The sequence below is a fragment of the Hyposmocoma kahamanoa genome, unplaced genomic scaffold (assembly GCF_003589595.1).
Source record: "Hyposmocoma kahamanoa isolate Upper Pololo Valley unplaced genomic scaffold, ASM358959v1 182, whole genome shotgun sequence".
Lineage (NCBI taxonomy): Eukaryota > Metazoa > Arthropoda > Insecta > Lepidoptera > Cosmopterigidae > Hyposmocoma > Hyposmocoma kahamanoa.
Window position 1 is genome coordinate 4,060,604 of NW_020653713.1, and position 17,169 is coordinate 4,077,772.

Genomic DNA, 17,169 nt, shown 5'->3' on the forward strand with positions numbered 1-17,169 from the left:
TTATTATCTTTTTTTTTTATAAAAAAGTAAACGCGCATTTGACCTCCATCTCACTTGATGAAAAGTGACGATCAGGTCGACGATGTAGTATCCACACCTAAATGATATCTATTCACTCTCGCCTTGGAAATGTCCAAGTTATAGCGTTCGGGGAACAAGTCCGCAGGCAGGGAATTCCACTCCCTAGACGCTCGCCATACAAATGTGGAAGCGTAACGCTTTGTGCGAATCTTGGGAATATCCACAACATAAGAGTAGAACCTCAGCCCACGTCTAGTCCCCCGATGATAGAAAGGGGAAGGCGTAATCAAATTACACAATTCCATCGCATCTCATCGCCGTGATATATCCTGTAGAATACCGATAATCAGGCAACTCTACGGCGGTATGCAAGGCTCTGCGGTTTCGCATCTACTAACTCCGAGTCACCTACAAGCCTCTTGGTACGCTTGTCTATTGAATCCAAGGTGACCAGTTGGTATTAGCAGGGCCATCCTATAAGTGGCAGCAGTAAACGAAGGTTCATACACGAAGGGACTTGTTCTTGGTACAGCTGATGCAATTGTCCCGGTGTGAAGAAAAGGATGCCAAGCTTCTAGGCTACTGAAACCGTTCCTGAAAATGTTAACTAGCAAACACATATTCGCCTACAGAAATATAGTAAAGACGTGTTATGAAGCCAAAGCTATGTTAACAAAATTTAAGAAAACTAACCTTCCCATAATATGTCTTTACAAAGCCTATAGCATGCAAGCGGCACTTTATTAGTAAACCTCTAATGTAAATACCACAGATTACCCGTAAACCACAATACGCAACAAAAACGAGTAAAGTTGAAGAGACGGATGCGTTTATTCAAGATAACCATCTTAGATCTTTTCACACAGAACTTACTAAGTTACAGTAATTCGTTGGATACGCTCCTTTATTGGAATCGCACAAGGTTGAGGTTTCTGTAGTGCATACGCACAAATCGAATGACATTTGTTTGAAATAAGAACAAGCTATTTTTAATTTAAGTAACGTTATCAATCGTCTGTCATTTTTACTTTAAAATCGAAGGCTTTTAAAATACTCTCTGGTTTAGAATACAGAAAGTTTTTTTTTAAATACGGTTTCGTTTAAACTATATTTTGTCGGTAAGCGGAGGTGTAACAAGAAGTGTCATTGTGATACCGATTAGTGTTGCCATGTGAACGGAAGCGGAGATATTAAGTTGACTGGAAGTGACACAATGGTGTTAAGAAGGGACGTGTGTATCTTCATTCATAAAACGCCGATAGTTGGGAATGGGTAGAAGGTAAAATGTAGTCAAGTGGATGCAAGATGTGACATATTCATTTGAATATACTGCAACGGATTTTTACAAGAAAGATGAATGCGTGTTGGTTTTATTAAAGGCGCGTTTAAATTAGACGCTTGTGGAAGCGCTATTTTTTTTCTTTTTCTTTTTTTTTATTCGACTGTATTTTTTTGTATGTGTGTTACGCAATAACTCCGGGTAATTTGTAAACCGATTTTGATGATTCTTTTTTGTTAGAAAGAGGGCACCTCGGTAGTGGTGCCATTTATATTAGAAGAAAATATACCACTATAAGGTTGGCAAACTATGTGGATGAATCCGGTTTTGCGCACTTTCCAGTATAACCGATTTCAATAAAACTTGGCAAATAGTATTAGTAAACTTGGTAAATAGTATTAGTAAACTTGGTAAATAGTAATGTAATTGCACGAACTTTTGAGGTCGGTTCTCTCGGATTCAATTCGAACTTATTATTAGTTCACTAATTGTGCGGCTGGAGCGCCACTGTGGTGCCAATCACGGCGACAAATCGAGTCAATTCGACGACCTTGCTAGCTCAGCTATTAGCACTATAAGTGTTAAAATCAGGAGTCCGATTCTCGGTAGGAATAATTTGGAAAACGGACTTTTCTAAATTTGTTCCGATTGGTGAACAACCAGTTGGTTGGTGTTCTGTGTGACCTCGACGTACACATCTCTCGATCTCTCGATCAGTGCGGGAGTCCTCAAAACGGTCGAGTTGAAAGCACCAAGAACGAGCGATGCGCATGGAGAAAGTAGCAGTGGTGGTACTGCCACCTTACCTGTTTCTGCCGCCAAGCTGTTCACATTACAGCGTTCCAGTTTTGAAGGACAAGGCCCCTCAGATCTTTGCGATTGAGCGCTTACCACCAGAAGCACGACTTGTTCGTCCCATCACGTGGTATCATAAATAATCTTAGAGTACTAAAAAAACCGACCTCAAAAGTACGTGGAAATAAATATAATTACCAAGTTTTATTGAAATCGGTTACCGGAAAGTGCGCAAACCCGTATTCATACCCGAGTTCGCTACTATACGGGACTTTACACAGGAGATAATAAAAATCGGTTCTCACCACTCAAAGTACATTGAGAGAAAAACGCCTTGAATTGGAGAATAGCAAAATCAACCATTAAAATAATTGCTCGTTATAATAAAATTTAGGCGCTATTTATAAAAATGAATCTTCATGCGTGAACAGCCACCCTTAGGGGTGGATGATTTTCTTGAAAATTAAATGAGACCATGGAGGTACCCTCTTTCCAACAAAAAAAGAATCATAAAAATCGGTTCACAAATACCGGAGTTATCGCGTAACATACATACAGTCGAAATTAAAACCTCCTATTTTGAAGTCGGTTAAAATTTCAAGAGAAAGAGGTTCTTACTCTCTGCCTACCTCGGTAGGAGACAAGCGTTATTTTGTGTTTATGTATGTACATTTCTTTACGTAGAGGTAACCAGGTAATACAACCAGGTGGTTTCGCTTGGCCGCAGGGTCACGGTTAACCACGCTCAGCGTGCTAATCGGTCATTGTTTCAAAAGACTCCGGTAATTCCAGCATTGTTGATTTATATCGATTTTATTGCTACCACGAATTCGACTTTTCTTGTAAACTACTTCGGGTGTTTTGTTACGTTTTTTTGCGATTCAATTTTATTTCGTCGTGATTCTTAGCGTTTATGTCTACGGTGCGTTAAATTTGGTATCTTTGGCGTTTAATTTATTGGTTATGCAAGTTTAGTTAATTTTATGCGATTATAGTACTGTTAAAGCGTTAGTAAGGTTTAGTAACCGGGGCAATACTTACTAATGCCTTAATTTTGTTTTTTGTATTTGTTATTTTATTAATTTATCTTTAGTTTTCGTGTAATTCTTTATTTAAATAGGTCAATGATCATTAAATTTTGCAGTAAAAAAGTGACTTTATAGCGACTAGTTTTTGTAAGTCTCAAATTGTTAAATATTAAAATAATCAGAACCATTAACTTTATTGAATGTTTTGTGAAATTACTCCACTAGGAAATGAAACTATTTTTCCGGATTTAAATCGCGTATATTTGTTTTTTCAAACAAACCGACGTTTCGGGTCCTTTACAGGTCCCATGGTCACGGTTGACTGTCAACCTTTCCTATGTGTAACAATCGCGAAAACCTAAGAACTCGATTACTCCACTAGTTTGTTATAATTATTAATACAAAGATCAAACACTTAGAAAAAAACACGCAAAAGGTACATAGATAAATTTCTGAAGTCCGCTGGTTCTTCCTGGGCTTAGTAATTAAAACTAAAATAGTAAAAACTAAAGTTATGCAATTTTGATAGTAATCGAAGTGAAGTTTAATAAAATGAAGTTGATTTGTGATTTATGGGCACGTCCTCTGGTTTCAAGAATTTTGATTTTGACGAAGGCTAGAAGAACAGTGAGAATGGTGTAGAAAAAGGAATTCGAGAACTATTCAAAATTTCGAAAATAAGTGGCCAGGAACCAGAAAATTCGCAGCTTTCGGATGCAAAGAGAACAATATTTTTTAAAAGCCCACTATTAAGGGCTATCACGCAATCTTGCAATATCTAGTGCATTCTGTAAGTCTGCTCTGCACCTTTTATTTGTTATCATCGCCTCTTTCTCTTCTAACTTACAATTCATATACTTGTGTACAATTCCTTTCAAATATCTACTAACACAATCGATAATATTTTCAACTATTATTACCAACGTATTGAATGAGAAAACAAATCATTGATCCGGTTGTCACCGGTTCGTTCCGGATTGCGTAGCCTTCTTCTCACGGAACTTACTGTACGGTGACCTGTCATGACGATTGTACTTGCGTATTGTGCGCATACACATGTCTCTAGGGTTGACATAGATGCGTATTTTATAGTCATTACACGATAATGAGATTGTATGCACAAAATGTCTCTTGTAAATAATATTGATAAAACTAAAAGTATGAAAGTGAAAACCTAGAAAATCAAGTTTTAATCAGCAGTATTTGTATTAAATTTATAATGTGTTTAGGAAAACAAAACCCAGTACAGTTCTTAAAAACGAAATACTGTATTGGAAAAATACATGATTAAATTTTTGACAACCCTGAAATATAATAGCAGGAAGTACAGGGGTGTGAGTCGATATGACCTCAAGTTACCCATCAAGCACCCTTACAGAAATCTTCTGTTTTTTTTTTCAATTTTTTTCTCCCATTGTCAAAGTATCTGGAGCATTACATGGCAAACTTGTGATTCAATAGACAAAAAAACGCAATAAATATCATACGATTTTATTTAAAAAGGGGTTTTGAATCTAATATAGGTTCGATTGGGGTAAGATAAAAAAAAATGGAAAAAAGACAAGAGCTGCAAATTCGAATCGATTGAATGGATTTTCTGCTATTTATTTGCAATTGTCTTGGATGGTTGGTGACAGATCTTCAAAGGAATCTACAATGGGATTTTAGTTTATTTTAAGTTTATTTGTCGGAAATCGGTTTCTGTTAAATAATGACGGGTATAAAGAAATGATCATAATTTATTAATAAAGTTTTATGATATCTCTTTCTGTGTTTTTTTGACCTCATTGACACAATATTTAGTCCGTCGTTGTCCCTCTCGGCCACCGTACGAAGGAGGCCGTTGAGGCTGCCCCGTACCCTGTGCATCAGGGACTCTACCCGTTTCTGCATTATGGCACAACTTCAACAGCATTCTGAAAGCGTCATTATACTAGACGTCTAGTATAAGACGGTGCCTGGAGATTTGTTTTTTAACCGACTTCAAAAAAGAAGGAGGTTCTCAAATCGACTCCATTTTTTTGTATGTAGGTATATTGCGCGATTTGTGAACTGATCTAAAGGTGGCAAACTAAGGGATGAATCCGGTTGCGCGTACTTTCCGGTAACTGATTTCAACAAAATTTGGCAAATAGATATAATTCCACGAAGTTTTGATATCGGTTTTTTTAGTACCCTATACTGAGGTTGTCACGTGTGATGAAACAGACACAGACGATCGACAGCGCATTTTTATTCGATCGACACTGTGGAATTTAAATTATTAATTATTAAATTTCACATAACACGGGCACGGTGACCTTTAACATTTAAAGTTTCTAGAGATGTAAAATTGAATTTAAAAAAATCGATTTAAATATCTTATCGAGATAGTCTATAACGAAGAGAGAATTGATTTAGAGACTATAGTTTAAGAACAAATTATAAACAAAATAAGAAAGATTCAATTATTGTGTTGTTAAGTTACTCAAAAATTACACAACAACTCAAACAATCAACGGCGTAAGTGTCAACAAATTTGTTCGATATTAACTTTGATATTTATTGATCGCTAAGACAGTAACAATCGTTAAAATCAGCAAATCTTTTAACTGACAGGTCATATTGATCGTCAAAACCACAGCGCATCGAGCGCCAATAACGACAGTCAAAAATCGAGCAAATCTGTAAGCACCGAGGAGGTGCTTATATGCTTTCTGTATGTACTTGACCACCAAGATGTACTTACACGCTCCGTCGTCAAACTCATCGTCACTTTCCATCAGAAGGGATGGAAGTCAAATGTGCACTTAACTTTTAATTAAAAAAGTTACATGCGTAAAAGAATTGGCAATTAAGCAAACTATATTTGAGTTGCAAAAACGAGCGATTCGTTCTTTGTACCGATTAGGTTTTCGGGTTTCTCTCAGAGAATAGCTTAGGGAGACTGGTATCATGATGTGGCATCACAGTAGGTACATTTACTCAAATATTTTGCATGCCCGTAAAAATATACATAATTTCATTAAGAAACAAAATGTCCATAATATTAACCTTAGAACTCATTGTACCACGATTTTATTTAACTAAAGTAAACGATTCTTTTATGAGGAACTGAATACGTTTTTACAACAAGCACAACTATATTAAGATTATCATTTCCTAAGTTTAAAACTTACATTAAAAGATTTTAATTGAAGTCATATTTCAAAATTGTATGCACCCTTACGAATTTCTCTATGTGCTTATTACGGATTTTTGTATTGAGTTTAAATGGCTAATTCTTTCTTTTCCACCTCGTGTATTAAGCTTATTTAGTATATATTATTTCCTTTATTTAATGACGTGATATATTGAAATTTATTCGTGGTGTTAACAAAACCTAATAAATGTTTATCTCTGATGTAACATAGTAAAACATGTTACCTACAAAAACGAGTTTGATTATTTACGTCAGTATACTGTTCACACCATTTTGAATAACTGAAGTAATCCAAACTTATTGGTAATTAATTAGGAGACGAGACTGCCGGTAAAAATTTTTAATTTGTATCTCTTCAGCATTTATAATTTATTACTCAAGTAATTATTTAGAAGCGAATTTTGTATATTTTTGGTTTTTTATTATTATTCCAAGTGACGGGACCAACAAGTCGTGCGCCTGATGGTAAGTGACACGCCTGTTCATAACAGTTGCAGCGCCACTCGGAACTTTAACTCGCACAGATCTGATCTCTATTGCGCTTGTCACCTTTAGACATAGTTAAGCCCTGCGCAGACGGCACACTTTTTGTGCGATCGAGTCTGCGGCGCACAAAAAGTCTGCATGGCGCGCAAAAAGTCGGTCGCGGATTTTTCACAGACTCAACGCACACGACGCACATCTTCGCTCATTTTGTCGGCAGAGCTGTAGGGACGTAGACGCTATGGAAATCGTGCAGAGATCGCGAAGTGAAGAAGAGATCAAACATGTCCAAACAGGAGCGGAATAAACATTACAGCACACTTCTTCCCACATTTTTCTTTTTAAATGTCTATCATGATATTCTGCCTTAGAAGTATCATAAATTGCTGGTCTGTTTTGTATTTCTTGAATTAACATAGTTACATCGACCTCTGGCGCCATGATAATAGATCGCATGCATTACGTCCACCCCTAGCAAATGCAGATTGCCGACTAAAGTGTGCGCCGTCTGCGTTAGCGCGCGATGAAGCAAACGTTCAATGTTTTTCACACACTTTTTGTGCGGAGCGGCGCGGTGCGATCTGCCCGAATTACACGGATTTTTTGTGCGCCGGACTTTTTGCGCGTCGTGTGCGTTACTGCATATAATTGCATAGGTTCTATTTTCACAGACTAAAAAGTGCGTCACGGATAGTCTGTCGTCTGCGCAGGGCCTTAAGTTGACAATAACCTGTAACTCACTCTAATTGTATAAAATATCTAATGTTTGCTTTGTTGTTGTGTATGATTTTATTTTTATTTAATTTTTTTTGTTATTTTATTTGAATTTTTTCTTTTAATTTAACTTCATCATTTTTTTACTGTGTATTTTTGTGTTGTGGCGTAGTAATAAATGATTTCTATTCTATTCTATCCTAATTTCACTAATAGGTCCGTAACCGTTCAAAACCGGAACGCAGTTAATGTTTACATTACTGCTTGGGGAAGAAATAGGTAAGGTAGCAGTACTTCCCTGGACGAACTCTCTCACAAGGAGCTCTACTGCTACTAAATAAAACAAAATAATGAAAGTGATCCATAGTCTCTGTCTACCAAGATGGGCGATAGGCGTGATATGTTCATGCGTATAATCATTGACTTACAATTATATGGACGTCGGGTCCGTGCTAAAAAGTGTCCGAACTTATAGGGCGTTAAAATCGTATACAGAGCGTCATTCACGCTTTAGTCTTCGTTTGTTCGACTGACAGCGAAGCAAGCAAAATTAGACAGTACTGCGGTGAAATTACAATTTAAATTCAACATTTTAGCTTTTTCATATTCCTTTACATGTCACTACGTTTAAATAGGTTGACTTGGGACATTTTTTTCGTGGTTTTTGTATTAGATCCGTCGTCCATTTATTTGTAAGTCAATGTTTAAAACAATATCCTCTTAGGGGAAAACAGTTTGAATAAATATAACACCCTATTAATATTAATCCGAAAAAGCTTTCACTAATAATATAATTTTGTTGGCGAAAGTGAATGTTGATGATTTTTTGTTTATAAACTTTAAACGGATTATGGCCAAGGTAGAGGACGACTTTGCCTTTTGACTTTTGTTTTTCTAGTGACGTCAGCAGAAACAATTTGACCTAAAATGATCATGGAGGAGATTCAAATATGTATATCTCAGAGGGGTATCTCAAAGCGCAATTGCATCGATGCAGTCGCCTTTGAATCCCGAGTGTAGCGATGCAATCGCGCGTTTGGATCGATGCAGTGGCGCGCTTGCATCGCGTTTGCATTGCGTTTACACTGCTGCTAAAAATGGCCGTGTGTGACCGCTCTCAAAGTCAATTTTGTGTTACATTTAATATTAATATCGATTTATCAATAAAACTGTAACTTTCAAGTATTAATCAAACTTTCAAGTATTAAACATTTATAAAAAAAAATACAGGGTTATTTTTAAAATATTAACAACCTCGTAGGACTATATTACCAACATCAAATCAACGTCCTTAGTTCCATGACTATCGACAATTCATCTGAGTTTACTTTCGTACAAAAATAATAATATTGGAACAGTCATAACCGTCGTAACTCTGTGCGGTAATAAAAAAAAACGCGTGTCTACCTTTAGTTAGAAAAATTAAAGACACAAAATCATTTTCTTCTCGTTGAAGCTTATGTATTCAGATATAATACCTACCTTGGAAAGCTAATTGATTGACTTTGCAGGATGCCACATAGCGCTAAATCTGCCATTAATACTTAATTAACACGCTTTGGCGTATAAAATAAACAAATATGGCTGCAGCCCATCTCCCTATAGAACACCTATTGATTCTCTTTGTTACTGAAAATCATTTAAAAAAAATCGATTTTATGGTACTCGCAGAAACCCAGCTGTTTGACTTTTCACGGTCTACAATATTTATGCTGAGCCAAAGCATTTCAGCACAAATTGTAATTTGTTATGTGTTAATTCTCACAGTATTTGTTTGTTTATTTCTCTGACCGTATTTTTTTTTTATCACAGTATGTGTTTTGTATAAATGTGTATTAAATTAATAATGTATAGTTCTATGTGATTTTGTGTTACACCTTGTGAAATGATTGTAAATATTTTATTTTTGTTTGTGTTTGTGCTGAATAAACGTGTTATCTATTTATTTATCTAAATAAGATGTTAATGAGATTCGTTGATTATTCATATTCGAAAGGCATCATTTTGCACATATCAAAAAGCTATATTATTAAACAGAGAAAACGATAATGTATAATTTTGCAATAAACGTCACTGATCGCCCCTATTTTATTGACGACTCTGTTAAAGAAAAAAAGCAATGTATCACTATCTCTTTCTAATTCATTGTATCAGATAAAGAGGGCAAATGTAAAAGGATTAGGAATTTGTCAGTAGATTTGCAATACTGTTAGGGCAAAGTGGGCGTTGCTGATGTCAAATCAAATAAATTGCGTGGAAGACATTGTTGGAATGGTACTGGATGACTTTTATTTCCTTTATTTCGTACTGAATGAGAAATGTCGAAAGATATTAATAGTAAAGATTGGAAGGACGAAACCCGCGAGTTAGACGATCCCAGATTCTACGAACACCTACCCACAAGTGTTACATACGACGAAATGTTTGACAACTGAAACTCCTTTTATTAGATAATGAATTCTACAGTGTAGAAGAATTTCTTTCAAAGAAATTGTAATTTTATTTTTGTTTGACGTCGTTGTTTTCGACAGTACATTATATTATCTTTTATTATCTAAATTGATAGCTGAGAAAAATAAATTATTTGTAATAATAAACCTAATTCTACAGCGAATGTTTATTGTCACACACAGTGAAGTATCAGGGATTTCACTACAACGTTGTAACTATTTTATAACAATAAACATTATTATTATATTATTATTATCACTAATTATAGGTTTCACACCAAGGTTTATTTTTCCCGATATTTCGGAACGGTTACAAGCTCCATGGTCACGGGCCGTTCCATCCCTTTATTGTATGCAGCTTTGCTTCTTTTATCGTTGACGCGTAAGGGCGATTGGCCTGATGGAAAGAGTTAGCTGCCCTTAAACATTTACACTACCTACCTAGTAATTTAGGAAAAGAGAAGTATATTAAAGACAATACAGAACCGAAGGCGAAAAATGTTTGGTCATCTGATACGACAGTTTTCTTAGAAGCTTCATATAAGGAAATATCGAAGCAAAGAGAGGTAGAAGAAGACCTAGTCGAAGTTATTTGGATAAGGGAAAAGGTTGGTTGCATCGTATCAGGAAATCAAAGTTAGAGCGCTGTACAGAGATGATTGGTGATTACTCCACCGACAGGGAGTATTGTACAGCAAATGTGTTCATAATTGTGAGACATGATGGTTTTGTGTTGATTTCTGCCCTTTAATCCGAAAACACAGCAGAGCCGCTTTGCGGTAAGAATCGGTTAGACCATGGTATTTACTCAGATGGTTTCTGCACAGACAAAGCATTCTACAATTTATCACCATTACAATGTTGGTATTGTAAACTGTATTGGCATCTCCATGTAATATAGAGGCGAAGATGTAATATAATGTAGTGGATTCCGGACTTAAGAACAGACCAAACTAATTATGTAACCTTTTTGTTGTGTGTGTCATTATGAGGGTGATGTTCATTGGAACAAAACCCTCTTCAAAAAATAAAGTTTAAAAAAGTCATCATCATTGTTTACCTATTGTAAATCCAACTAAAGGATAACCCTCTCCCCCAAGGAGAAGGTTAAGTCCATAGTGTGTCACGTTGGCCCAATTTTAGTTAGAAGCTTCATACGTTTTTCAGGGGTTATGAATCTTCTGCAACTTGCAGGTTTCGTCACGATGTTCCTTTATTTACCATTAGCAACACTTAAGTCATATAAGGAATTCTATCTTAGTTACGGATAGATTTTTAAAGAATTCAAAACACGTTTTCAAATAGATCTCCAAGAAACCAAACACAATTTCTTATTAGAAAAAATATTTGAATAACGAACGATATGTTATTAGTGATTTTAGAATTCCTAAATTGTTTTTCACAAGAATCCTATAAAATAATCCCAAAAACCAAAGGGTCGAGCTGTTAATCCGTATTTTTTCGGAAATCATAAACAACTGGCACTTTATTGGGTGTCTCATAAATAAAGAGGAGTTTTTTCGGCGGAAAGTAACACATTTTTAGGCTGACCTAAGACACAAGCGACCAACGTTTGGTCCTCAAGCCTCCATCGGTTGACTGAGGACAGACAATCAATACCAATTACCTTATCTCAAACCCCCTCATACTATCAGTACCGGAGTAACTAAATTGACTCCGAGTACACTAATAAGAACACCCAAACAAATTAAATTACAAATTATTTTCCTACCGGGGTTGGAATCTAGGACGTCATCATCAAGGGCTAACTGGTAATTACTGATCCCAGCGCCACCGAGGTTGAAGTTTAAGGTTCAGCTACGGAAGATGATACACGTGATACGGGTCTATCAAGGCGCACTCCTAAGCCCAATTTTGTTTAGACGACTCGCTCTAGCAACTGAAATAAAATTAAGTTCTTTGTAAGATATAATTTCTAAAATACGAATGAGTGAAACTCCGCAATAGGTAGAAATTGCGTGTAATATTGGTACAGCTATCGCTCCATGTTCCATCTTCTACTCTAACGTATTTAAAGATTGTCACCCGCTCCTTTCTAAGACTTGATTCTTAAATAACCAAACAACCTTTATAATTGGTAGCGGGTTATAAATATGACACGTAAGTCAGCGATAGTCAGCGCTCGGATTCACTGTTTTATGTTATTATTTTACACTTTTTTATAATTTAAAATTCTTCAGTTCACAACTTTCTTGGCTGTGTAATTCGTAATTTATTTATTTGTAAAGATACAGGTTGTATAGTCGTTGGCAGTAACAAAATATATTTTTTCTATGTATTTTAATCTGTCAATTATAATTTCATAAACCATATTACTAAAGACGTTCTTTTTAGTTCTTTTTCAAAATTATGTACTCATTATAGTTCTCTTTAATGAGTTTCAAAACAAAGAAAGTCGTATTGTAGCTAATTAAAATATCAAATATGACGCTACCCAAAGCTCTATTACCGTTAAATTGGCCAAAGGGTGTTGCAGCCGTGTCATAAACCTTTATAAAAAAAAATACTGGTTAAAATTTAGGCAGCACTTGGCCACTTGTATTCTCTCTCTGTTTTTTTGTTTTGATTGTTAACAAAATATAAATTAAATGTTTCATTATTTTATTTGCTCGTAGAAAAAATATTGTATGCAATCATTACATAATCAGGTCTAATACTTAGGCCACGAGGTACAATCGGCAACGTCTCGTGGCCTAAACACAGTGCTCCACTTTAAGATCCCTCATTATGTAACGATTAAATAAATACTATAGTATCTTTCTCCACGTAAACGTAAGATATACAAACATACTGAAGATTCACTACAAGTTTTCTGAAGAGATGTTTAAAGATTGTACAAGCGATATTAATCGATAAGTTTTTATGCTTAATTACGAGAGTTATAAAATTAGTCGTATACATAATTTGTTTAATATACTGTAATATTTTTATCACCATATGTAATAAAAGAATTTTTGACTTAATAGAGAACGCAACCAAGATTTGATGTATGTAAAATATATTTGTTTTTATCAAGATTTTTAAAGGTGTTTACAATGACTAGTTAGTAAAAATTTATACATAAAAATGTGTGGTTGTGGGTAGTTGTCAATAATGTCAGTCGGCCGTGACACGTACTTTTTGGTACCAGTAAATCCAGTGACTTTAATTACACCTAATTGTGCAAACACCGCAAAGTTTTCAAGACTCGGAAGAACGACACACAAAACAGAAAAACTTCTTTTAAGTAGCAGGAGAGCAACTTCTGAAGGAGTTTGTCCAGGGAAGTACCTTACCTATTTCTACCGCAAAGCAGTAACGTCAGCATTACCGTGTTCCAGTTTTGAAGGGTAACGGCACTGGGTAAATTACAGGCACAAAAAAAACAAAAAACTTCTTTAACATTTCCTCGAAATCGTAAAGTTAGAAGTAGCTTCTTAGATACGTACAAGAAAATCAACTTTTACCGGGTAGTAAAACCCCGTAAAACATCTAATGATTTACTTACACCATAAAAATAATTGCTCGCACACCCCTCCTGTCTCCACGGCTAGACAACAAATCTTAACAAATAATAGAAAGGCGGGTACTGTAACCGTAGCTAATTAAATCGTTTCTTACATTGTGATAATAAATAATAAGCAAAGGTAAGCTTATTTATGGGTCGTGTTTTAAATCTTATTTTATGGGAACGTGGTCAAGCCGCTCAACGGCTGTGTCGCAGGTGTCGGGGATGTCCGGTTTCAACTTATCAAGTAGGTAGAACTGGTCTGCATTATGCTACGTCATTGTCGGTATTACATTTTACCGATGTCTCTGTCTAGTTGAGTAATTTTCGGTGTTTTTTATGATACTAAGTGACACGGTCCATAGCAGTTGTAGTACCACTTAGAGATTTAAATCGCAAAAATCTGTGGGGTATTGCCATTCCACCCGTCATCCTTCCAACTCCCATGTGCGTACAATTTCCCCAGCACCTATTGCGCTCCAAGATAACGTTGCCATTATCGAGCTCTGGTATGCATCAGTTATCTTTTTATGATGTCATGGTGCAATTAGGGTTCCTTACTGTGGTCTTGGTGCTGTTGATGGTCATTCCTTAACTCCTACCTTCAAAACCGAAACGCAGTAATGCTGACATTAGTTCTTGGTGGCAGGAATAGGTAAGGTGATATTTCCCTGAACCCATTCGGTACAATCGGTCTTCTTTCCCAATCGGTCCACTTTCACTGTTCGTGTACTTTTCTGATCCACAATGGTCCACTTTTAAGACGAACTCTTTCACAAGGACCACTACTGCTAACAAAATGTGACTAATGCCTAGAGTTGAAGGAAATTAACGTTGTTCCACTAGCGTCACAGTAAATTTAATTTATGTTATGAAGAATATCGAGTTCTTAAGTAAATTGGAATGTTTCTTTGTAAAATTAAAAATAAGGTATTTGATTAATAACTTTTGCAACTATAGTGAAAAAATAGGGTGGTTTGCATTAATATTAGACATAACTGGTTGATGACTGTACCACCTCAGTCAACCGTGACCATGGGACCTGTAAAAGGCCCGAAATGTCAAATTGTTTGAATTCATTTCCTATTATGAAGAACAGTTATTATTTTTCACGGAAAATAGTTACAGTATGAAGTATAAAAATGGACTTGACAAACGTGTTCACTAAGTTACAAATTCATCTTATAGAAATAAGATTCCAGTTGACATTCAAAACTTGCCATTTACGAAGTTAAAACTATAGTGAAACAAAAACTTTACAGTAAAGGTTTATTTATTACACAGCTTCTGCGTTCTTGGATGACAAAAATCCATGATAGTCCATTTAGCTCTTGCCGGTTGTATTTGAAATATATATTGTAAATGATAGATATATACACATGTTTATTTATAAAGAGCAACCCCTAGAGTTTCTAATTGATTCTTTTCAGGATCAGGCTTGCGAATGAGTATGAGAGTCTAACCAAGTGACTATAAAAATTGTAATTAGCTTATTTGTGTTTCAAAAGCAACTATGAAATAAAGATTACGTGAGTTTAGTATGAGCAAAAAGAGAGATGATTAGTAACAAACCAAAACTGTAATTAGTTTCGGTATGTATCGCTCTGCCTGTCCATCAATGATGTCACGCACTAAGCCGAATAAGAGTCGATACTACTCAGTTTCCCGTACTAATACGGTTCGTTTTGCTTGGGTCGAACGGCAGGGACACTGCGTTTATATCAGAATTTATTTTTTTATAGATAGATAGATAGATAGATAAACACTTTATTCACTGCTATAACACAAATACAGATTAAGCATAAAAGCAAAAACAAAACATGATTGTCATAGCAGTGAAACGGCGCTGACTCAGCATATGCCAAAGTGTCCTAAGGCGCTGGTTTTCAGTCAGAACCAACGAGAGGGATTAAGTTATTTGAAAGCAAAAATATAACGACTACGAGTAAAGTTATAATATATATATATTGTATATATAAAGTAAAATTTATATATATATATATAAAGTTATGACAATAATAATATACATAGTACAGTGTAAATAGTGCATTTAAAATAACCTGTTTGACATGTAAGTGCATGAGCAAATGTGAATATAATTACAGCTGTAGGTGTAAGTTATGACTGTAAAGAGGATTTAATGTTGTGTAATGTAATTAGTATTATAATATAATTATACACATAATAAGAATAGATCAAAGCAACAACAAAATTCGGTTCTAGACAGACTACGTTAAAGAATAAAAACAGATTACGCAGATTTTTGAAGTGAGAGTAGGTGTTGCCGGTACAGTGCTTTGAATTTGGGTTTGGGTTAGGGTTTTACAAACGAAACTAGAGCCATTTTTCTAATCGTGAAAGTTTTGGTTTTTGTCACACGGTATAATAATCAGTGTACATATTATTATATCCTCAATTTTACTATAAGTATATTTTTTCCAAAGCATTGATTCAACACTCAGTGTTAAGCGAAATCAACCAAAACCATTTGAAGTTGTATAGAGTCTTAAAAATGGTACTGTGTCATTCGGAAAGGAATTTTAACGTATCTTAAAGATCAACTAAATTTTTACTATTTCGTCAGATGTTGTGCACAACATGCCGCGGCTAAACAGACCTGATTATAAAGTGAAAAAAATTAAAAGTCACCGTCGTAAGTTCCCACAGCCCGGGAGCAGGGCAAATAAAAATGCCCGACTATATCTGTGCATTAATAAAACGTTCATAAAAACGCGTCCGATCGCTTTGCGATGCGCGGGCGCAAGTATAGTATATGAGAAATTTTAAGATTCATTTTTGATATTCACCAAATAATCATGCTCGTACGGACGAAAACAACAAAGGTAACTATAAAAAATAAGGAATAAGAAATAACAACAAAGACAACCTTGAGACTGTAGTTGATTACGATTATCAATAACTTGAATCCATGAATGCATATAAGAATTATCTTTCATAAAAATGACTATTTGTGATCCTTTACCTTTACCATATTAAGCCAATTTTTATTGAAGTTTACAAAGGAGGAAGCACACGTTAGAATGATAAGTGTAAGTACAAAACGATAAAGACCATTAGTCTTATAAGAAACCAATTTAATCGTTACAACCGTTGAATTAAGATCCTATTGTTAAATATCATTTCATTCAAAAACACACTGTAGGTAGATTAATCAGTACGCGACTATAAAGTAAGACTTTCGTATAGTCTACACGTTTACCATATACTATTCCATTTAATATACGCATTCAAGAAATATCATTCCTCATACATTGAAAAACGAAAAAGAGCATTAAAGATATAACCCTCATCGAAGATAACACATTATAATGACGAGGGCCAGCGGCGGCTAGAACAAACAGAATCGTACGCACGCCATGTTTTTTCACCGTTTCATTCAAAGGGAAGGAATGGACGTCATTTGTCCCTTTTTAACTTCAAGTATAATCGTTGGAGAGAGCAAGATAAAGTAGGGATTGGTCAGGTAGGTGCCGGAGTGTCTGCCACGGCAGACAGAAAGGCACCAAGGTGTTTCAAATACGAGGTTCTGGATGTTTTTAAGTGTTAAGAGGGAATTGGAATTTGGACTTAGGTCCCAAGTGGTACTTAGACGTAAAATTTAAAAGATGTGTCAATTTTAGCTTGTTTAGTTTCTCTGATACACCATGATTTATATTTTCATATTAAGACTCTACAATTACTTTTGTCAT